Source organism: Phycodurus eques, chromosome 16 (genome assembly GCF_024500275.1).
Source record: "Phycodurus eques isolate BA_2022a chromosome 16, UOR_Pequ_1.1, whole genome shotgun sequence".
NCBI lineage: Eukaryota > Metazoa > Chordata > Actinopteri > Syngnathiformes > Syngnathidae > Phycodurus > Phycodurus eques.
The window spans coordinates 4,306,560-4,330,896 of NC_084540.1; the positions used below are offsets into that span (position 1 = coordinate 4,306,560).

Genomic DNA, 24,337 nt, shown 5'->3' on the forward strand with positions numbered 1-24,337 from the left:
TCTTGGATCCTGGGGCGTTGCCATCATTTCAGAAATGTGGGGGAGACAAAATTTTGAACCAATTTTAAAATATTACCCTAAAAAGTCCAAATCCTCTACTTTCAGACGTTAAAATGTAAATACGTTTTGATGTCCTTAGTATTCCATCAACTCAGGCTAAATGCAAAAAAAAAAAAGAAAGAAAAAGACATTCATTGACATCAACTTGGACTGAGGAAAATTGATAAAAACTTTGGCCCATTTTAGTTATACATGTTTTGAATCAAACATCCCAGTCATTCCCAAAACTTAAAAAAATACCGGTTTGAAATCTGAAAATTCTCTCCTTCAAAACATACATTTTTATGTGTTACAAAAAAAAAAAATCACAACTTTATGATTGCTTGTTAGGAAATAGGTGCAAAGCTTGTTTAGGCTTGAGGACTGGAAAGGACGCGTTCCCTAAAGTCAGAGTGAGAGCTCATCCTTTTTTTTTTCTTTTCTTTTTTTTTTTTCTCCTCCGGTGACGCGCTCGTAGCGGATGCTGCGCTGGTCTGGCCGCTCGCTGCACACCGCCTCTGACACGAGAGACGAGAGAGCGCCGCAAACCTCTGGAGCGGATCTGCACCTCTACTACGCAAATTAAGGATATAGTGAGAGGGGGACATAAGTTTGGCTGCAACATCCTACTGTCCAGTTAAACAAGGTAACCAAGCCCATATATGCTTTTGAGCGCTGGGTTATTAATATTACACACGGACGTATGAAAGATGGTTAATTAACCTCCAGCCTGTGGTCATCCTGCAGCATCATTTCAGTCGGTTGATTGGTAGAATTCGATTTTGTGCGTGTGCGTGTTTGTTTGTGTGTGTTCGTGTTAATGAAAACTTCAAGTTGACAAAAAAACAAAACAAAAAACAAACAAACAAAAAAAAAAAAAAAGAAACCATCAATGAACCTAGTAATACGTTTTTGGAATGTGGGAGGAAGCATGTACCCAGAGAAAAACACCATCCAGGTTGTACCGCAAATTTGAAATGCCCTCAGCTCACTAAACTTGGACTACAAAAAAGAACCAAGATACCATTTTATCTCGCTCGCCTGGTCCCGCAACGGTACACGAAATGTTACCGGTTTGATGTTGTATTTTTTTGGAAGGCACAATCAATTGGAAATATAAGCGAGGTGACCAACTTACCTGACGATTCGGTGAGAACGGTGACGTGACAAGCTTCATCTGAAGTAGAGAGCTATCCAATTCCTACTTTTTAACTTTTGTTGCTAACCAGAGTTAAATCACCGGGCAACAAACTATAATAGACTGTTCTGCGAGAAGCAGCAAATGATTGACAGACTATTTGGTCACGACTCCTGTCACTCCACTCTCTGATTGGCTCCTCACCAAGTTTTAAAACAATAATTAAAATCAAATTAGAGTCATTAGATGGGAACAGAAGGGGATGATTTTTCAAAAGATCATTTTATTAATATTCCACTACCAGGTCATACATACAGTTTTAATAATAATAATAATAATAATAATAATAATAATAACAATTAGTAATATGACAATTATTTTTTTTAAATTGCAGACCCATCATTTAAGTGAACTTTTCTTACGTAGCACCATCCGTATACAGTGATACAACTGTACAACTTCTAATTCTAAGCATCTAATTCTCAACAGATATTAAGTCTGAACTGTATCTGTGCCTGGAGAGGAAGAGCTCTTTAGGACAAATGTAATTGTCACAAATGGTATTTAACTGTGGGTCTCTCGCTCACTTTCTCACACACACACACACACACACACACACAGACACACACACACTCACACAAACATGCACTCAATTTCAGCCCTGAACTCTAATTAGTAATTAAGTCATGCCAGGTAAATCTGGCATCAGACAAAATGCTTGTATAATGGTTAGAAGAGTTTCGGAATATTTTCCGCCGATTAACATATTCAGGAAGATGCATGTACAGCACTTCACCTTAAACCTTTTTTTTCTGCACCTTCAGCAACTCTAGTACATCACATGAGGATTTTTCATCAGTCACACCTGAAGTTCATACTGTCACATGCCTGTTGTGACAAATGCAAACAATATACAGTAATTACAGTGGTTCTCAACTGCTGTCACCCTGAGGCTTGCATTTTCCTATTTTTTGCAGTCGTGACCCACTTCTATAGAAGTTAAGAGCAATAACGATTTTGTTTTGTTTTGAAATAGCGCCTGAAAACACATGTACAGTGTATTATATTTTGAAACGCCACTTCCAATTAATTTGACATGCCGCCAAATGTATATTGCCAGTAGACTTTGCACCGATCTGATTGGCTTGATCGGTATCGTCCGATAATGAGCATTTTATGCTGATCAGCTGATCGGCTTTAATGTCATAATTTATCATTGATCGGCTCCGAAAAAGACATTTAATCCGCGTTGCCGTTGTGTACAGTATATTTGAATCAAATTTTTTTTATAGCCTTGTCTTTTGACGTAGTACTGTAAATATCTGACCACCAATAAAGTTATTAAAAAAAATAAACGTCAGCAGTGTGGGACAGACAACACGTTTGAAGCAGACAACACGTAATGCCAGGATCAGACTACAAGACAAATTTGGTCTTTCACGATTGCACTATGTCAGACTACTGCAATAAAATCTTGTATTCCGATACCACCGCATCCCATCCTTTACGATCACTGGGCTTTATCTTGTCAACTCAAATGTGATCGGATACACTCGTTACCATGGCCACGACAACAACAATGGATCGCGCATATTGTGTTGGTCGAAAAAGAAAAAAGAAAATGGGGACAAATGTGTGGAGGTGATAGTTACCGGTACTCGGGAGATGACGTTCATTCACGGATTGCTTGAGGTATGTTCACCCACTTTTAATATGATACGGCTCACAAGCAGCCAACAAAACAGTTACGTAGCCTAGCAAGCTAGTCCTAGCACTAACGGTTGTACATAAACATACCACCGTTCTGTCGAATCATGCTCTAAAGTTTCGGTGTGTGCGATTTAATTTAATTACAACAAAGTAATTTAATTACAGTAAGTAAGCACCCATTATTTCTGTCCTGTTGTAATGTTGGTTTGACCCAACTGATTAGAATACATAACCTGACAAGAGAATATTTTTGAAGATACTCATGTATCTCATGTACTCATGTCTTTTAAATAGACACATTGCTCCATCTTGTGATCGGTTATCGTTTTTTTTTTTTTTTTTTTTTTTAAACTCGGTGATCGGTGATGGGCCCCAAAAATCCTGATTGTGTCTTTAACTAGGCCTGTCATGATAATTTTTTTTTAAAGAAGATATATTTTCTTCAGAACTATCTCGATAAACTGTAATATCGTTTTGTTTTGTTTTTTAAATACCTCATGAAGCATAAACCCTGCCCATGAGCTGAAGTTGTGTGGTTGATCCGCTGAAGATGAACCCTTCACCTGTCAATTAAATATGCAGTAGATATGCTTATTTATAGATAAAATTTCTCCTTACTTCTCCTCCTTCAGCTAGTTCTGAAAGTGCCGAAACAAGCCAACCACCAATGGTGTTGGTTGACCTATCCTCACAATATCCAATTTTACTTGGAAAATCCTCCTTGAAAATATAGTTTTTAAGAATAATAATGTCGGACACCAAGTCAATTGCTCCTCCTTTTCCATCAGCTATTTTGGGTGTTATTACGTGCATATCGCTCGACTGTTCAGCTTTTGCTCTAATCAAACGATCGAGGACAGAATAATGTCAAGATCATTCTGTACCTTCTAGCTGGCCCTGTTTATCCATCCATCCATCCATCCATCCATCCACCCATCCATTTTCTTCCGCTTATCCGAGGTCCGGTCGCAGGGGCAGTAGCTTTAGCAGGGATGCCCGGACTTCCCTCTCCCCACCCACTTCATCCAGCTCTTCCGGGGGGATCCCGAGGCGTTCCGAGGCCAGCTGGGTGACATAGTCTCTCCAGCGTGTCCAGAACACCTCACAAGGGAGGCGTCCAGGAGGCATCCGAATCAGATGCCCAAGCCACCTCATCTGGCGCCTCTCAATGTGGAGGAGCAGTGGCTCTACTCTGAGCTCTCTCCGGATGAGCGAGCTTCTCACCCTATCTCTAAGGGAGAGCCCGGACACCCTGCTGAGGAAACTCATTTTGGCCACTTGTATTTGGGATCTTGTTCTTTCGGTCACGACCGACAGCTCGTGACCATAGGTGAGGGTAGGAACGTAAATCGACTGGTAAATTGAGAGCTTCGCCTTTCGGCTTAGCTCCTTCTTTACCACAACTGACCGATACAAAGTCATCACTTCAGACGCTGATCTCATCCCCGACCTGCAGAGGGGACGCCACCCTTTTCCAACAAAGGACCATGGTCTCAGATTTGGAGGTGCTGCTTTTCATCGCAGCCGCTTTACACTCCGCTGCAAACCGCTCCAGTGAGAGTTGGAGATCACGGCTTGATGAAGCCAATGGAACCACATCAACCCTGAAGCACCCCCCACAGGACTCCCCGAGGGACACGGTCGAACGCCTTCTCCAAGTCCACAAAACACATGTAGACACATGTGCTTACAAAACACATGAAATCCCATGCACCCTCGAGGACCTTGCCGAGGTGTGTAGAGCTGGTCCACTGTTCCACGGCTAGGACGAAAACCATACTACTCGTGAATCTGAGATTCGACTTCCCGACGTACCCTCCTCTCCAGCACCCCTGAATAGACCTTGCCAGGTAGGCTGAGGAGTGTGATCCCCCTGTAGTTTGACACACCCTCCGGTCCCCCTTTTTAAAAAGGGCGACCATCACCCCAGTTTGCCAATCCAGAGGCACTGTCCCCGATGTCCACGCGATGTTGCAGAGGCTTGTCAACCAGGACAGCCCCACAACATCCAGAGCCCTTAGGAACTTATTACTTAATTATTATATCGCCTGATTGTTCAATAGTTTTCCCGGACTCCATAAATTGTCATTGGTATGGTCAGCCAGCAAGCAGGTGACACAGTAAGCTGATGGCGATTTGGAGGGCTGTGTCATTAGCCGTTAGTGGGCTCGTGGAATGCCGGCAGACTGGTGTTGGCTCTGTCCAACGATCCACAGCCTTGCTCCGTCAAATAATCCACAGCCTTGCTCCTTGTGCAGCGCGTAGCATACATACAACAGAGCATCTTAAGGGAAAGTTAACTGTTTCATATGTTTGCTATCTCGAGAGCTAATGAGCTAGCAAGTGAAGGAGCTAAACAGCTTGCGCCAGCGCGGCGATGTCGATTAAAACAACATTGCCTCTGTGGACCGGGATTAGTTTGTCCATTAATCCATAGCCTTGCTCCATGTACATTGCTTAGCACATAACAGAGACACTTAAGGGGAAAGTTAACTGCTTATTATGACGACTAGCCCACGAGCTAACGGCTAAGAAGCTCGCTCCACCATGGCGATGTCATTTAATTCATCAGCGCCTCGCTCCGAGTTGTGTGTGTTAATCCCCGATTAACACACATCGGGAAAGTTAACTGTTTATTAAGCACAACCTCAGCGGCACGTTATTCAACCAGTTGTTGAATACATCAGACATATTTGATTGATAGGTGAAGGACTTGTCTCCAGCACTTTCAGCGGACCAACCACACAGACTTGCATCTTGAGGGTGGGCTTTATTTTTCACGATTTCAGAAGCATAAAGAACAACAACGATATTATCGTTTATCTTGATAGTTTTTGGGAATGTATGTTGTCCTAAAAATGTGTTATTGTGACAGGGCTAATAGCAAGGGCCGCTCAGAGACTGTGGATGGGCCTGATGTGGCCCGCGAGCCCCCCCCTTCCCCTGTAGAGACATGCACGGACGCATGCACACACACTATTCTTCCGCTTATTGCAGTCAAGGCAGTCTGTTAATCAGTGTGAACTCTCCCATTTTTGGCACAGTTATCAGGCTTTGTTGAATTCTGTTTTCATGCCATACTGGAAATTGCAATAGAGCTCACCTAAAATGAATTCTCTGATGAGCCCATTTTCCGCTTGGTTGCTCATTTACCCTATTGCAAATGGGCTATATGTGAGCTCCTCTTCGAGACAACCTTGTAAGAAATATGGAAAAGACACAGACACTTGAGCGTTAACTAGAACGTGATTGCAAACCTGGACTGTTTGAATATGGTTCATGAGTGAAAAAAGTACAGCTGTATCTTACAACCAAACTACCACCTAACCAAACAAATCAGAAAATGTTATCAATGCGTACAATCCCTTGGATTACCTACATAGCTAAAACAAATGCCAACAGTATACGAGTAAAGAAAATGGATGCATGGTTCAAAACAAACAAGAGTTTTTCTTTCATTGAGATATTGAAAACTTGACAAGAGACAACATTTGAAAATAATCCCTGCTGTGACACTTGAGGGCACATCATGTCATTTAAATTCTGTGCCAGTCACACCAGCATGTGTACCAACCGTTTGTCCTCCTGGGCTGATCCAAAAGTGTGGTTATGGAAGTCGTGTGTCTGCACTGGTCGCAGTAAATGTTAGGGGTGGGGAAAATAAGCCATTCTTAGATGTATCGCTTCTACTTAGTACTACAGTTGCTAAGAGTGAGCTAAGTCTTTATTTACATAAGGTGTAGGTATGAAAATGTACATCTTGTGATCTGCTCTTGAGTGTCAAGTTGGTTTATACACTAGCTGGCTTTAAAAAATGACTTGGATGTTGAAAAGATTTGGAAAGAACAGAACTGGGTCTTCCTGTTTAACTATTTCTGTATCACTCTGGTCAGCGCATAAAGTGTAAATTTGACCGAACTTGACCTCCACACCGTTTTATCTTCTCAGATGGATTTCATTCATATTGACAATACTGAGTGCAATGTCCCAGATATAATACCTGTTTCTGACAAGAATAAGATTCATATCTTAACAAAATAGAATTCTGAAGTCATTTTCTTTAGTCATACCTCTGCACATCTTGTCTTTCTCCTTCGAAGACCCTGTGTTATTTATTCGTTTGGAGGGTCATACGGCAACGAGGGTTATCTGAGTTTTTGTTTTCAACAATTCACTTCCATGTAGTGAGTGAGATACATTTATATTTTCGAGATGATCCACAACTTCAATGGAGATTTTAGTTGAATTGGTCAAGTAGTAAACATTAGCACAAATGCCCTGTTGAAGGAACCATATTTGTTGTCCTTGAGATTAAAAAAGAGACGATGAAAAATCTATCTATCTATCTATCTATCTATCTATCTATCTATCTATCTATCTATCTATCTATCTATCTATCTATCTATCTATCTATCTATCTATCTATCTATCTATCTATCTATCTATCTATCTATCTATCTATCTATCTATCTGTCTATCTGACATTCTGTCTGTCTGTCTGTCTGTCTGTCTACAAACCCCAATTCTAATTAGCGCATCCTTTTTAACCTATTCCATATTGCATTGAATACACTACAAATACACAATATTTCATGTTTAAACTGATAATCTTTATTTTATTATTGCAAATATTCACTCATTTTCAATGTGATGCCTGCTACATGTTCCAAAAAACTGGGACAGGGGCATGTTTACAACTGTGTTACATCACCTTTCCTTTTAGCAACACTCAATAGGCTTTTGGGAACCGAAGACACTAATTGTTGAAATTTTGTGAATTATTTCCTTTTCTTGCTTGATATACAACTTCAGTTGGTCAACAATCTGGGTTCTCCGTTGTCGTATTTTGTGCTTCATATTGCACTACACGTTTATAATGGGAGACAGGTCTTGAATAATGTAGTGAGGCTCGAGGTGCTTGTACTGACCCTGGTTGTGTGTGCCTTGTTGGGAGCACTGTCCCTGCTGTTGCATTTCTTGACCTCTGAGGGGCAGTGCGGTGCACACATTGAGTACATACTTTCAGTAACATCGGGACAGTAGAAGAAGAAAGTCACAGTTGAATATTGTTAGTATATCTCGTTTTTGACAGTTTGAAGAATATATGCCTGAGAGTATTATATCGCCCCTTTGGATGTGTTTATACAGTGTTTGTCAACCAATATTCATTATTTTGAGAGCTATAAGATGCAAATATACGTTAGCTTGTCAACTGTGTTTTCCCATTGTGTATTAGCTTCGATTGTATTTGAACATATAATAGGTGTAATTATTTTGTTATTTGTTTTTAGTTTTATAGTGAACTTTAACTGGAGTGTCAATAAAGGACTTTAAGCAAACTCTTAATCCTGCTACTTTAGCACCTGAGCAGGCACTGTTGTTGTGATCATGTGGGCTGTACTTCCAGGATAGAAGTGCAGGAGTGGAGCCTGGAACGGACTGCATGTCCTGTATAAGAATGCATATATTGGAGATTTTAGATCCAGTCTGATATAATCCCATACTTGTTTTTTTGCTGATATCGGTTTGATATCAAATATCGGATCGGGACACTCCTGGTCAAAACACAGTATTATAAATATAATTTTGGGATACAACATTGTACAGTGGAACCTCGGTCCACAATCACATCTATTCATGAACAAACGGTATACGACCAACATTTTTGGAGAAACTAGTTTGCAAACAGTCCCAACATACATGCGGAGCACTCAGTTGTACTTTCTTTCACACAATGTAAACATTGTTTGCTCTGTACATCACGTATTTCACAAACAGATGCGTACCTTTTTGTTTTTTTGCTCTAAATTAGCCCTCTGTATGGCTGCCAAGAAAGTGTGAAGTGCAAGTCCATCCAACCATCCATTTTCTACCGCTTATCTGAGGTCAGGTCGCGGGGGCAGTAGCTTTAGCATGGACGCCCAGAGTTCCCTCTCCCCAGCCACTGGAAACGAGTCCGACTTACTGCCGGATATGCGGACCAAACTCTGACTCCGGTCGTACAGGGACCAAACAGCCCGTATTAGGGGGTTTGGTACCCCATACTCCCAAAGCACAACCCACAGGACCCCCCGAGGAACACGGTCGAACCCCTTCTCCAAGTCCACAAAACACATGTAGATTGGTTGGCCGAACTCCCATGCACCCTCGAGGACCCCGCCGAGGGTGAAGAGCTGGCCCACTGTTCCACGGCCAGGACGAAAACCAGACTGCTCCTCCTGAATCTGAGATTCGACTTCCCGAAGGGACCCTCCTCTCCAGCACCCCACATCCAGAGCCTTTAGGAACTCTGGGCGAATCTCATCCACCCCCGGGGCCTTGCCACCAAGGAGCTTTTTAACCACCTCGGTGACCTCAACCCCAAAGATAGGAGAGCCCGCCTCAGAGACCCCAGACTTTGCTTCCTCATGGTAAGGCGTGTCGGTGGAATTGAGGAGGTCTTCGAAGTATTCTCCCCACCGGCTCACAAGTGCAAGTGATTGTGGTATTAGGAAGCCCTAAAAAATGTCGCAGTTCTGGTGGCGTCCATAAAGCTCTCGCTGGCGGCGCATGGTGTGTCCCACACTGAAGTTCCTGCAGCAGGTCCGGCGTGAGGTTCCTGGCTCGGCATGCTTACCAGAATCTGGGCACGTCACCTGAGACCCTGGTGTCAGCTCCTTGCTGGGCGTCTGTCCAGGGAGTCTGCGCCTGTCACGTACGAAGGTGAATTGGTTCTGGGCTTAAAACAGATTCATTCTTGCCATTCATTTTAGTTTTATTTCTTCAGTTCGCAAACCGAGGTTCCACTGTATAAATTAGGGGAAATGCTAAACCTGCTGATGTAATTTTGTCCCTCACCATATCCTTGAATTAATTTTAGATCTTGCAATGGCCTTCCTCTTTATAGCTTGTAAATGCAAAACAAGATACTGTAGCATTTTGTAAATATTAAGCAGCAATGCATTATTAATATCAATGCATGCGCAGTGGTGGTGGAAATGTGCTTACGGGAGAGAAGGCGATTATCACTCTATGGTTAGGCAATCGTAAGTCACACAAATGTTCTTTAATGACCTGGCTGGCCTTGCCCATGCTGATCAACCTGACCTCTGTTTGTCAGTCTTTGTGAATACAGAACAACACACCGCAATGCCAATATGCACATCTTAGCCACTGAAGGGGACTCTACTGTGTGTGTCTGTGTGCATGAGTGATAGCATAGCATCTCAGGACATGGTCCTGTGTTGTATTGAGGTCAGATGAAACTCAGAGTTGAGTTGTACAGGTGGCCACAGAGCAAGTAACGTGCTCTCAACACAAAGTGAAAGAGCATTCTTCTACAATAGCGTGATCGTGAATATTAGAAAATCCTAATGTGTGTGTGTTTCTTTTTCAATTGCGAATAATTTCATATTTTCACAGATACATGAGAAAATATACTTGTGTGACGTATTCAATTTTGCTAAACAAAGTCCCTGTGGCAGATGTTATGCTTTCAGTATAATCCCTAATTTACAATACATAAATTATTGCCATGCTGGTGATGCACAAGTTGTTTCCAGGACCACCAAAGTAGGTGGTCCTGTGTTGCCATGTTAAAGACAGAGACACCATTGTCTTGATCACAAATCAGGGCACCATGAATCAGAGTTGGGTTTTGTGTGTGTGTGTGTGTGGGATAAGGTAACATGGTACATTGCCTCGGAGAACTTTCCTGCAGCTAAGCCTTACCATTGATTGTTTTCGCACACTGTGCAACAACATTACTTTCATACATTGATAAAAGCCATCATTTTATATCAATAATTCACAAAACCATTATTTTTGCAATGGGTTTTTCTTTCATTTTGAATTTAATTCTTTATTTCAAATGTGAAAAAGTAAAGAAGTAGCAGAAAAAAACCTGAAAGATTTGATCTCTAGCTCTACTTCACAGATGCTGGCTTTTGAACTTTGCGTCCATAACAGTCCGGATGGTTCTTTTTCTCTTTGGCCCGGAGGACACGACGTCCACAATTTCTAAAAACAATTTGAAATGTGGACTCGTCGGACCACAGAACACTTTTCCACTTTGCATCAGTCCACCTTAGATGAGTTCGGGCCGAGAGAAGCCGGCGGCGTTTCTGGGTGTTGTTGATAAATGGCTTTTGCTTTGCATTGTAGAGTTTCAAGTTGCACTTACGGATGTAGCGCCAAACTGTATTGACTGACATTGGTTTTCTGAAGTGTTCCTGAGCCCATATGGTGATGTCCTTTAAACATTGATGTCTGTTTTTGATGCAGTGCCGCCTGCTGGATCGAAGGTCACGGGCATTCACTGTTGGTTTTCGGCCTTGCCGCTTACATGCATTGATTTCTCCAGATCCTCTGAACCTTTTGATGATATTATGGACCGTAGATGATGAAATCCCTAAATTCCTTGCAATTGTACATTGAGGAACATTGTCCTTAAACTCTTCGACTATTTTCTCACGCACTTGTTCACCAAGAGGTGAACCTCGCCCCATCTTTGCTTGTGAGTGACTGAGCAATTCAGGGAAGCTCCTTTTCTACCCAATCATGGCACCCACCTGTTCCCAATTAGCCTGTTCACCTGTGGGATGTTCCAAACAGGTGTTTTATGAGCCTTCCTCAACTTTCTCAGTCTTTTTTGCCACCTGTCCCAGCTTTTTTGGAACGTGTTGCAGCCATAAAATTCTAAGTTCATGATTATTTGCTAAAACCAATAAAGTTGATCAGTTTGAATATTAAATATATTGTCTTTGTAGTGTATTCAATTAAATATAGGCTGAACACGATTTGCAAATCATTGAATTCTTTTTTTTTTTTAATGCTTTACACAACGTCCCAACTTCATTGGAATTGGAGATGTACATTCTACTTGCTACTTTTATTTTTCTTCATCTATTTGTTTTTGGCATGTCAGAGAGACTTCTGACTCAGGTGCTGTCACATGGCTCTGTTTTACCAATCCAACCTAACCACTAGTGTAAATGTTAAATGGGCTTTTACTTGTATAGCGCTTTTCTATCAAAGGTACTCAAAGCGCTTTAACTTAACTCTGCATTATGGTGACCAAGTTTGTTTTGTGTCACCAAAATTTAAGTTGAATACGGTGGGCGACTGGTTAGCACATCTGACTCGCAGTTCTGGGTACCGGGGTTCAAATCCCGGCCCCGCCTGTGTGGAGTTTGCATGTTCTCCACGTGCCTATGTGGGTTTTCTCCAGTCACTCCGGTTTCCTCCCAAAATCCCCAAAATGTGTGGTAGGTTGATTGAAGACTCTAAATTGCCCGTAGGTGTGAGTGCGAATGGTTGTTGTTGTTTTTTTCTATGTGCCCTGCGATTGGCTGGCGACCAGTTCAGGGTGTACTCCACCAGCCCGAAGATAGCTGGGATAGACTCTAGCACGCCCGCGACCCTTGTGAGGCTACGAGGTATGACATTTAGGAATGTTAATGTTACTTCAAACATTTCCTGTGTAGTTAATACAAATTTTATGATGGATGGATATGGTGGTGATGGTTCTTTACAGGAAGGGCCACATTCTATTTGGAGTTCTTCCTGTTAGAAAAAAAAAAAAAAACTTACTCTAAATTTCAACAAATAATTTCACATTTCACTCATACTTGACCCGAAATAAGTCATTTCCTCATCTCGGTGAAATAGCTACTGCATGTTCCCAGCGATGCATGCTACTAACCTGGAAGTTCGGCTTACCACTGGGTTGCCACATTAGTCTGTAATTTCTCCACTGAGAAAATTGTCCCCAAACAACAGAGAGAGGTACTTCTCTTGTTGCCATGGTGAACTCAGCTGGTTTTAGCTGGCAGGTGTGTGCTAAGACAATATGTTTGTTTGCTTCTGTGTTTCGTGAGCAAGAGAGAGACATATATGCAATCAGGAGAACGAAGACTGTAATTAGAATGGGCTCCCTTTGAATGGTTTCGAGACAGTGTGCACAAATGCAGAGAGTTTTTTTTTTTTTTTGGGGGGGGGCGGGGGGGGGGGGGGGATATGTTTGGCTGTGTGAACGTGAGAGAGTGAGTGAGTGAGTGAGTGAATGAGACATCAAGGACAGCCAAGCAATAAACCGGTCAGAAGTCTGCATGATAATGAGTTGTTAGGGAGCAGACTCTCCACACACTCAGACATTCTCTCTCTCTCTCTCACACACACACACGCCTACCCTTCCCACCATGTCTCCTACTAGGTTTATCCTTTTTTTTTTTTTTCTAGCTTTGCTTATATCATTTCTGTCTTGGAGGTGCATCAGACACACACGCGCACACACACTTCATTCCTTCCCTTTCGCTACATCAACTCCTCTCCTCCTCCTTCCTTTCTATCTGCCTTGCTGTCTTCTCCCCTATTCACTCTTCTTCTGTCTCGTTCTCATTACCACCTCCTTTCCCCCCTTTTTCCAATTTAACTCCACTGCCACCACGACCGCGTTCACAAACCTTGATAACAGCCACAACCATACACTTATACACAAAGAGACTCAGACAGGGGCACGGATACACAGATATGGCAAATGTAAATTATGCCAGTCTGACAGAACATGACCACGCACACAGACATGCACACTTTTTTTTTTTTTTTTTTTTGCCAAGGGGAGTCAAGCCCTTGCTACATGTCTTTGTGTGTGTCCAAGGGGAATGGTGTGTTTACAAAGGTATGCATGCATTTGCATGCTCTGCTGTCCACCAGAGTAGAAGTGATGCTGTTGTTTGCAGTGCAGTCTATAAATCTGTTGTTTTCAAAGCCTGTGTTTGTGTGTGTTGTGAAAGTGTTAAAATGTGAAGCCGAGCGAAGCGAAATGATCGTGACAAAGCCTTTGAGACAACACGTAGCTCTAATGTTGGAAAATGTGTATTCCTGTGTGCTAATCAGCTTGGCTTTTATTTTCATTATTTCAGGTAATAGATTAGTTGGTTGACCTACCACAGTCTTGATTTAAAAAAAAAAAAAAAGCTCTGGTCATCTTTTTTCAACATTTTCACTAATTGTACTTTTTGAATGAGATCATCTTTTAATCAAACAGGAAAATAGATTAATAAATTTACATCATCTTTTTTGTGAAAGAGGGAGTCAAATTGCCCTGAAAATTACAAACAGGAATGAGATACATTCCCACTTGGTGTGAACTGGTCTTTGGGGATTTTTTTTTAATGCTTGTATTACAGGTGAGGATGTCAGGTTCGGGTTTTCAAGGTGTTGGAGGCAAGGAAGCGGAGGACCCAATTGCATGACATTTGGGAAACGACAACGCAGCAACCCCGACTGAAAGAAAGCACGGAACTAAATACAAACAAATTGACGAGACAACAAGGGACACCTGGACAAGACACGAGTGGCCGGAGGGAGCTGATTGGTTGACACAAGATAGAGCGGTTGACGAGAAGAGGTGGACACAATATCCAAACGAGCATGAACATGGGACACAGGAAAACATGACACAAAACTAAATGTAATGTAAACTAAAACACAGACCATGACAGAGGAAGGGTATTTGGTGGGATTGTTTTCTTTGAAGAGTCTGGCCAGATGGGAGACTAACCAGAGACATGCTGCCCTGGGTGTTATCGCCCATGTAGCTTGCACACGAAACACGTATGACGTGTATTTTTAGGGATTTCAATTTAAAAACAGACGAAGCAAAGATTCAAAAGAGAGGAATCATTTCATATGTCCGAAAGAGATACTGTTGTAATAAGTCTTAATTTCTTTACAACCGAGTTTATGTTTATCGTCTTATCAGCTTCACTCACTGGCCACATGAATGAAAGTCAATGAAATATTCATTCTATTATCTGTCCGGTGTCCCTGTTTATCAACTGTCTTTTTTCCTTCTGCAGACTGTGCAGCAGCAGCTAATCAGTCACGGAACCGCTGCTGCGTTTACATGCGCAAATTAACCAGGTTACTGACATTCTCTCCACTTTTTCACATTTCTCTCAAATCCCATTTTACATGCACTGAGTGTAATTTGATGCTGCTTTTGGCTTGTTTAGAGATGAGGGTTTAACAAGGTGTGGCGTGTTGCTACTAGCTACTTGCTGCAAGCTGAGTGGTAAAAGGGAACTTTACAGCTCTGTTGTACGTATGTGAGTTTAATTTTTGACTCGATTCTTGGTTATGGTGGTGCTTTTTTTTTTTTAATAACATGCCCTTGGAGTATGTCAAATTTTCTTTGCCAATTGCCTGTCTGTTTTCGTACTAGATTTGCTCCAACTACCGGCGATAGATGATTCTGATTATACAACTACAAAGGTCCTCATAATTAATGGATGCAGTTGTAAGAATGGTGTAATGAATGTGGATTAAATATATTCTGGTGCCTTGGCTTTCAAACAAACTATTCACTGCACACAAGTTCCCCAATTTACTAGTTTTTGAAGTTACGAGCCGTCACTTTTATCAATGTTCTCGCTTTGCGTTGTGAGCTTCAGATGCACCGCCGATGGAGTGAGAGAAAAAAAAAAAAAAAAAAAAAAAAAAAGGTTTTCAGTAGCCCACAGCATTGGATGAGCCAAGTCACTGAACAATAATGAATGCCGGACGTTTGGTTGTTTCGTTTCAGTCGACCCTGGATGGTTGTGTTTCACTGACGGGGCTAGCTGCTAGCCCCAGAAGCTGCTAGCCCTTCAGGAGCTCGTACCGATTCCGTCAAAATGAAGAGTAGCGATCCAAGAAAGGAAATAATTGGGAAATGACCAGGAATTAAGGAAAATAGTAGACAGCTGCAATATGTACCATGATTAGTGTGAATTTTGGCTTGTGCCAGTGTTCAGTAGTTACACCGCTATCAGCACGGTGGATGACTGGTTAGCACATCTGCCTCACAGTTCTGAGGACCAGGGTTCAAATCCCGCCTGTGTGGAGTTTGCGTGATCTCCCCGTGCCTGCGTGGGGGTTCTCCGGGTTTCCTCCCACATCCCAAAAACATGCATGCCAGGTTAATTGAAGACTCTAAATTGCCCGGAGGTGTGAACGTGACTGCGAATGGTTGTTTGTTTATATGTGCCCTGCGATTGGCTGGCGGCCAGTTCAGGGTGTTACACCGCTTCTCGCTCGAAAATAACTGGGACAGGGTCCAGCACACCTGAGACTCTAGTGAGGATAAGCGGTGCAGAAAATGGATGGATGGATATATCTTTACATTCTCTGTTATTATGTTGTTTTTATACAATACAGTACATTATCATTAAAAACAAAATGGTTGTGTCGTTTTTGGAGGCTCCCACTGATTAACGGAATTTCAATGGTGAAACTGCTTATTTATTGAAATTATTTACTGCTGTTTATTTCCTGCTGTTCAATTTTTAATTGTCATGGATTACAGAAGTGTATGGTAATCAGTGATACCAGTAACGCGTTACAAAGTAAAACAAATCCACCATTTTGAGGAACGAGGGAAGTAACGCGTTACGTTTCCCGGAAGCGTAATTAGACTACACATACTGCATTGTGGGTTAATTACTCATATCGATCGCGCGATCATCAATCGGTCATGGAGTTTAAGGACGGACAATCCATCCATCCATTTTCCGCTTATATATGCCGGCCGGGATTTGAAACGCAGTCCTCAGAACCGTGCGGCAGATGTGCTAACCAGTCGACCACCGTGCCGCCAGATTACTGACAATACTTAGTTTAAATGATATTTACAAGGAAAAGTGAGAACTCTCAACTTCGTGTGTGAGCTGGTTGAACGTGCTTGCACGGCTGACGTCACGTAGTAGGCAAAAAAGTTTTCTCGCTCTTCGCATTAAAAATTACTGTGGTGGGAGTAAAGGTGTGTTGCTTTCATGGAGCACAATGGATAATTGTACTGTGGATAAGTGTTGCCACTTGGCAGCTGCTGAAAGTAACTAAGGAGTTACTTTTTACTAACTTAATTACCTCTGAAATCAAGTAATCAATAAAGTAACTAAGTTACCTTTTCAAGGTAACTGTGGCAACACTGACAGTAATCTGTCGCATTTACTGTGTTACATTCTCTTAAATAACCGTTTTGGTTAAATTGTACTTGGCAGAGTAGTCTTAATGCAACACACTGAGTACTTGAGTATTTTTTTTAAGAAGACTACTTTTGTGTCATTACATTGAGCTACAAACTGCACACTACTTTATTTTTGATTTTTAATATTATAATTTTTTTTTTTACTAATGTATTTATTATTGCTTCAATTTATTTTCGTTTGTCAGGTAGACATCTGTCACATCACTTGGTTTTACCAATCCGACAGCCACCATAAGCGCTAGAAAAAGCTGTCTCCCTTTGACCAATCAAACAGAACCAGCCAGTCACATGACTGCACACAACGTATCTGCGTCCCCACACAGAATCAAAGTTTTCACTTTGAGCTTGTGCTGTTTCACGAGCATAAACAAACAAAGTTAACCTAAGAGCATTTCTTATGGCTGAATTTGGCTTAATTTGTTATTTTATAAATAGTTAATTCATTATTGACTTAGTTAAATAATTTTTTTGTTGGGCAATATATGAATTTTAATTTTCATATTTTGTATTTGTATCTATTTGATGTTCATGCTCTGATTTAAACAAAAATACAACAGAAGTTACTCATCAGTTAGTCATTGAGTAGTTTTTAACTGAATACTTAGTATTACTCAAGTCATTATTTGGAGGACAATTTTTTTACTTTTACTTGAGTTATATATTTAAGTAACACTACTCTTACTTGAGTACTATTTTTGGCTATAAAAGACACCTTATTTTCATCAATCCATTTTCCACACCGCTTATCCTCACTAGGGTCGCGGGTATGCTGGAGCTGATCCCAGCTAACTGCGGGCGGGAGGCGGGGTACACCCTGAACTGGTCGCCAGCCAATCGCAGGGCCACCTTCTTTACATTCCATTTGAATTCAAATGTGAATTCAAAAAAAGCTCTTTTAATATCAGAATGTCAAATCTGATCTTTCTTCCATCCATATTTTAAAATTTTGCCTATGTTGCATAAAAGTATTTTCTTTGGGGCCAGTCACGTGTTTGTCTTCTTCTCTTGGCAATTATTTGTAAAGTTAAGTTCAGTCATCTTTCCACCACGGAGATGGTTGCCCATGTTCAATTGATGGAAGTGTATACATGCAAGTGGAATTTTATTTCAATTCAAATAGTCTGGGTGTGTTCATCCACCTTTTAAAAAAATCAAATACCGGGAGATTTTGGTGTTAACATGCACATAAAGGTCTGTTTTCAACCGATTTAATGGAGTAGTTCTGTTTTCTTCAGGGTATGTTAACATGTTCAATAGTTTGGTGCTGAGCAATGCTTTTTGTGAGATTTTTGATGGACATCTCCTTGCCGGGGATAAAAATATAATGGGGGCGAACCAAAGCAGCAATTGTAAATGGACAGCAAACAATGAGCTAAAACTCATTATAAAGCTCATTAAAGCTGACAAGCGCCGCAGTGTCAGTCTATCTCTCCGGTTCATCACTATGAACAGTGCTTCGATAATATTTTCTTCCCCTGTTAGCTGCCTTGCTCTGCTAAAAACATGCTGGTGCTTTAACACTCACTAGAAATGTTTCATTTAGTCCAAAACTATGTGTCGCATTATTCACTTTTCATAATTGTAATCACAACCTGAAATTTTAATGGACTTGCTATTTTAAGTGGTTCTCGTTCCTTTTCCAAAGATGATTAGCCTTGTAATACACTATTGCGAATTAATTGATACAAACATCTGCAGTAAACATAGTGAAGGAAATTAAATTGTCACAGTAGCAATATTCACCATTCCACAAACAAAAAATAGGAGCAACAAATAAAGTAATAACCATACCAGTCATTGATAAAGATTCCTCTTCTTCTTCTACTTCTTCTCAAATTGCCTTACTATTACCAGGGTAATTTGCATACCATAACAGTTCCATTCACGTGCGCACCAACTGCTTATCATCCCAGTCTCATTCAAAAGAATATTTTACTGTACTTTACTGTACTCTGTACTTTGTGCATAATTTGGTTCATATTGTGCATTATTCCCAAATGTGTCTCTGCTAGTCACAGTAAAGTAAAAGTACTCACCAGAGTGTTAACAGGCTCATTATCTTGACCGGCACACGTGTAGCAGCACAGTGTTCCACCATTCGTGGTGAAAAAAAAAATGATGTTACATGTTGGTTTTTGTTGTTGTTTTTTTTTTTTTTTTTTTTTTTTTTTTTTAGTCCAAGATCTAACTAGTGTTGGTTTGACTTTCATGCTATGCAATGTGTTCCCGGAGCTTTGCTACCATTGTGGACTGAATAATGAAAAAAATGTTCGGTTAACTATAACAACTGTGATTTTTTTTCAGATTAGATGGAGAATTGTTGAATGCCAGAAGCTGGTGGTTTTAAGGCTGGCACAAGACACAAAATCTAACTTACTTACTTACTCACACACTGCACTTTTTTTTTTTTTTTTACTCACACTGTACATATTTCACACATTGGGCATATTCACATCTCATTTAGGGTCCCCTAGGGGGCTGGCATGAGGCATGATGAGGCAGATCAGTTTTAATATATCATACAGACAGTGCAAACTCTAGGCCGGTCCCAATCCCAGATAAATGCAGAGGGTTGCAGCAGGTAGGGCATCCAAAAAATTCCAGACCGGATTGATCATGGCCCAGGTTAACAACGTACTGTAGGTTAACGGCACTGGTGGAAATTCAGCGACTGTGGGTCGAAGACAAAGGAGAGGTGGAAAGCAGGTTCTGCGGCAGAAAGAGAAGACGGAAACACAGAGCCTAGAACTGAATGTGGGGACTTTTAATTTTGGGACTATGACAGGGAAAGCTCGGTAATTGGTTGACATGATGATTAGGAGAAAGGTTGATATATTGTGTGTCCAGGAGACCAGGTGGAAAGGCAGTAAGGCTAGAAATTTAGGGGCAGGGTTACATTATATTTTACCATGATGTATATAGAAAGAGAAATGGAGTAAGGGTTATTTTAAAGGAAGAGTGAGCTAAGAATGTCTTGGAGGTGAAAAACGTATCAGCTCGAGTGATGAGTGATATATCATACATTGTGCCTTTGAGGGAAGACATGAGGGCAGTTGAAAAGGAAAAGGATGACGTGCTGTGGCGACCCCGAAAGGGACTAATAATACCAGAGGTTGTATAAAGATTTCAACTCACAGGTTCTTGCTGGCGGCACGGTGTGTCTGCCTCAAAGTTCCGAGGACCCGGGTTCAATCCCCGGCCCCCGCCTGTGTGGAGTTTGCATGTTCTCCCCGTGCCTGCGTGGGTTTTCTCCGGGCCACTCCGGTTTTCTCCCACATCCCAAAAACATGCATTAATTGGAGACTCTAAATTGCCTGTAGGTGTGACTGTGCGTGCGAATGGTTGTTTGTTTGTATGTGCCCTGCGATTGGCTGGCAACCAGTTCAGGGTTGTACCCCGCCTCCTGCCCGATGACAGCTGGGATCGGCTCCAGCACGACCGCCACCCTAGTGAGGAGAAGCGGCTCAGAAAATGGATGGATGGATGGAGGTTCTTACTGGTTTTTAGACTACATAAAAGCGTCCCACCGCACCACTCATCAGTAGCACTGCCTTGCTCATTTGCCACATCCTGTCCTACCCTGGCCTGCCCTTTTCTGTCATCTGTCCTACTGGTCAGTTGTTGCATGTCCTCACCAGGTCTGTCCCTTGGTCTATCCCCTAAAACCCTTTTTTTGTCCGGCTGCATTTTCAATAAACATCAGAGTGATTAAAAAATGCACAGCAAAACTGTTCCAGCACCACCGAAGGCATACATATTCAACATTCTGCATGGCCATGCAGCTGAACAGGAGAGGTTAAAAAAAATAATAATTTAAGCCAATTCCCAGGTGTCTTGACAACATGTCTGAAAATTTTATTTACATTTGTAATAGCCCTGGTTAATGTTTTTTTCTCTCTCTTCCATGACACATCTAAATTGGGTCACATGGGAGAAAAAACATCGCGAATGCATTGCCCGAAACGTAGCATAAATCCAGCCAACTTGTCAGCCCATTTTCTTAATTATTCTAATCTTTTAGGAACTTCAGTGATTTATGTATTCCACTTAAAATACCCAGAGGAGAAAACAGACATGCAAAAAGTGTATTTCAATCACTGATATAAAACTCAGATTGTCAAACTATCAGCCATGTATGAAGGACTAAGCTACCATTGCGTGATTTAAATCGGCTTCAGGCTGCACTTTTCAAAATGTGCAACAGCATCAATGAGGTAGCACACAAAGCTTGAGAAGTAGCGCACAAGGCAGGATTAGTAGATTGATAGAGAGGGACATGATTAGATGTTTGGAGGATAGATAGGAGAGGGTGACAGAGAAGCAGTGATGTTGTATGAAGTGAGAGCAAATCACAAAGAATGGGCTTCAGAAAAAGTGTGTATTTTTGTGTGTGCGCGCGCGGGTGTGTGTGTGTGTATGGGGGGAGGGGGTTAAAGCTTTGATGGGTATGTAGGAGGAATGAAAAGCCTGTCTCCCCCTCTTAACATCACACATGCGTCGTCTTCCTCTTTCTGCCTCATTTCTCCTCAGCTTGTTCTTTTCCTCCGACATCTCAGCTCTTTCTCCCTCTCTCAAAACTCCCTTCTTTTCTCTCTTTGGTTATTGTCACACGTTGGCTTTAAAGTAGCTACACAGATAAAAACACATGACTCTTTCCTGATGCTTTCGTCAATCAAGGTTAGGGTTAATTTAAAGGTAGAGGTAAATCAGGAGGAGAAATTGATGCTCGGGTATTTCTATCTTTGAAAAACTGAGGTTACAGAGAGTTACAAGGGCTTAGACAACAAAATGTGTCAGCGACTTTCTAAATGTGAGTCACAAGAAGATTGTTTGTCACCTCAGACAGAATGGAGTGCAGCAGAACCCCCTGAGGCTAATGGTGCTGACAGTGAGAGAGGGAACTTCAGCTATGGATTTGGAGTACATAGAGGAAGGATGTCTGCTCCATTCAACATTCACCTTCACCAATCAATTCCAATATGTTCATCTAGTATTAACAGATGAATGCAGTATTAAGACCACAAGAATAAATTATGCCCTTCACAGACCCATTATCACTGTCAATGTTTTTTATTTTATTTTTTATTTTTTTGGCTTGGAATTATTGTGGCGGCATGGTGGGCGACTGGTTAGAGCGTCTGCCTCACAGTTCTGAGGACCGGGGTTCAATCCCCGGCCCCGCCTGTGTGGAGTTTGCATGTTCTCCCCGTGCCTGCGTGCCTCCGGTTTCCTCCAACGTCCCAAAAACATGCATGTTAGGTTAATTGCCGACTCTAAATTGCCCGTAGGTGTGAATGTGAGAGCGAATGGTTGTTTGTTTGTTTGTGCCCTGCGATTGGCTGGCAACCAGTTCAGGGTGTACCCCGCCTCCTGCCCGATGATAGCTGGGATAGGTTCCAGCATGCCCGCGACCCGTGAGGAGAAGCGGCTCAGAAAATGGATGCATGGATGGATGGATGGATATTGTGGTGGCACGGTGGACGACTGGTTAGAGCGTCTGCCTCACAGTTCTGAGGACCCGGGGTTCAATCCCCAGCCCCGCCTGTGTGGAGTTTGCATGTTCTCCCCTTCCCTGTGTGGGTTTTCTCCGGGCACTCCGGTTTCCTCCCACATCCCAAAAACATGCATGCAACAGGTGGGGCCAGGGATTGAACCCCGGTCCTCAGAACTGTGAGGCAGATGCTCTAACCAGTCGCTCACTGTGCCGCATGGTAGACACACTGTAGCCCAAATAACACTAAAACATTCAGGGAATATTTTTTTTTGGGGGGGGGGGGGGGGCACAGCTTGATGACCATCTGCATGCTGTAGTGAATGGCCCAGGTTATTATCAATAATGAAGTGGCAATAGTGCAGAATAGCCAAAACAGGGTAAATGGGCGCTTTGTATTTATAGTATATAGTGGGGGAGGGACGACTTGCGTCGGAGGGCTGCCTGTGTTATTTGGCTTCATTTTAGCCCAGTCCCAAAAATCCAATCAACTGAGAAAATGAAAAAGATTTTAAGAGGGACTATTTCTAACAGAGGCAGAAAATGGCAAAAGTTGGTAATATTATGGTTGACAAATCTGTTCATATTTCATAGTTTAGAAGTTTTGGAGCTGCAATAGAAAATCATGCCTCAGTTTAGCAATTAACCCCTCCCCTGCGGAGTGGGCCACGCCTAACTTTGAGGCTTTGCCATTTTGTAACCCTTTGGCATAATGTTTGCCCATGGATTTGATATTACATAACCATGGCGAAGTTCTACAAAAGCCACCTAGATGTTTGTTAGGTACTGGTTCTTGCTTCATGCTAGCGCCACCTGGATTACCTATAAACATGAAATGTTTTGAGCCCTAGTTTAGTACAGAAGAGTCTGCCCATGGAATTCATGGCTGTCTTCTATTCAGATGTCATTTGACATTACCAATTGGTAAATTCCATGGGCCTTCAATTCTACAGGGAGAAAAAGGGTCTTAAAGTGGGGTGATAAGGTGTGAATGTAAGTGATGTCTGTGATTAAGTTGCGACAAGTGATAGGCTGGGATAAGCACCAACTCCACACAATCTGAAACAATATAGGCACTATAGAATAGGGATGGACAGATGATAAGCTAAAGTGACAGTCGACAAAATACCAAAGTATTGCATTCAATGATTGGATTTTACATTGAAATCTGTGAAATTCATATACCGTTTAGAGAGTTTAGAGATCAATTTTTGACACGAACGCATCAGACTGAAAAGGGCAATATCTCATCTGCCCTGCAACAGTAAGGTTGTACATTAAATCAAGAAGAGCAACAAAGTCAGGGCAATCCCTTCACTGCAAGTTAATTTATATATATTTTTTATCTTTAATTTCCTGCCCTAGTGTCTTTCAACTGGCTCGTCTTGAGGAAAAGTCATCAACCTGTTAAGGTGTAGGGCTCGAATTTGATTGAAGTGCTCGATATTGATTCTGTAAGAAGTAGAAATAAACAAATATTTGAATACATTTTGACAATTTTGAAATATTTATATTTGATGCCATGTAAAAATATTTCGTATGTCATATCAGATTTTTTAAGCCATAAAACATCTAAATATACAAATGTGCACGTAACTTAGTTGTGGACGTTGAGTGCAAAAGTACAAAACGGTTGTGTATAAACACTGAAAAGGTAAAGTGTATCGAAACTTAAATATTTATATCCTCTTGAAAATTGGAATGAAAATAAAACAAATGTGGAAAACAACCTATTTGTGCACATTGAGTACAAAAGTAAAACACATGATGACAGCTCTGTATTAAAAAGTGCATTTATACTTAAACAATATTTCTTTACCTATTAGGGTTGGAGTTACTATTATTATTTCCAGGGTTTTTAAGTCATACCTAATTAACTCATTCATTGCCAGGCTTCCCAGTTAACATGGATATTTGACTTCTAAAGCCGTCAATGGCAGTGAATGTGTTA

General features: G+C 41.6%; 1 protein-coding gene across 1 annotated transcript in view; it reads left to right on the top strand.

The window, feature by feature from the left end:
- The first annotated feature begins 558 nt into the window (after window positions 1-558).
- Window positions 559-24,337, top strand: part of LOC133414659 (junction plakoglobin-like) — a 127,619-nt gene continuing 103,840 nt past the window's right edge. The window contains exon 1 of the mRNA XM_061700171.1: window positions 559-685. The gene's annotated coding sequence lies outside the window, so the exon portion shown is untranslated. The remainder of the gene's footprint in view (window positions 686-24,337) is intronic.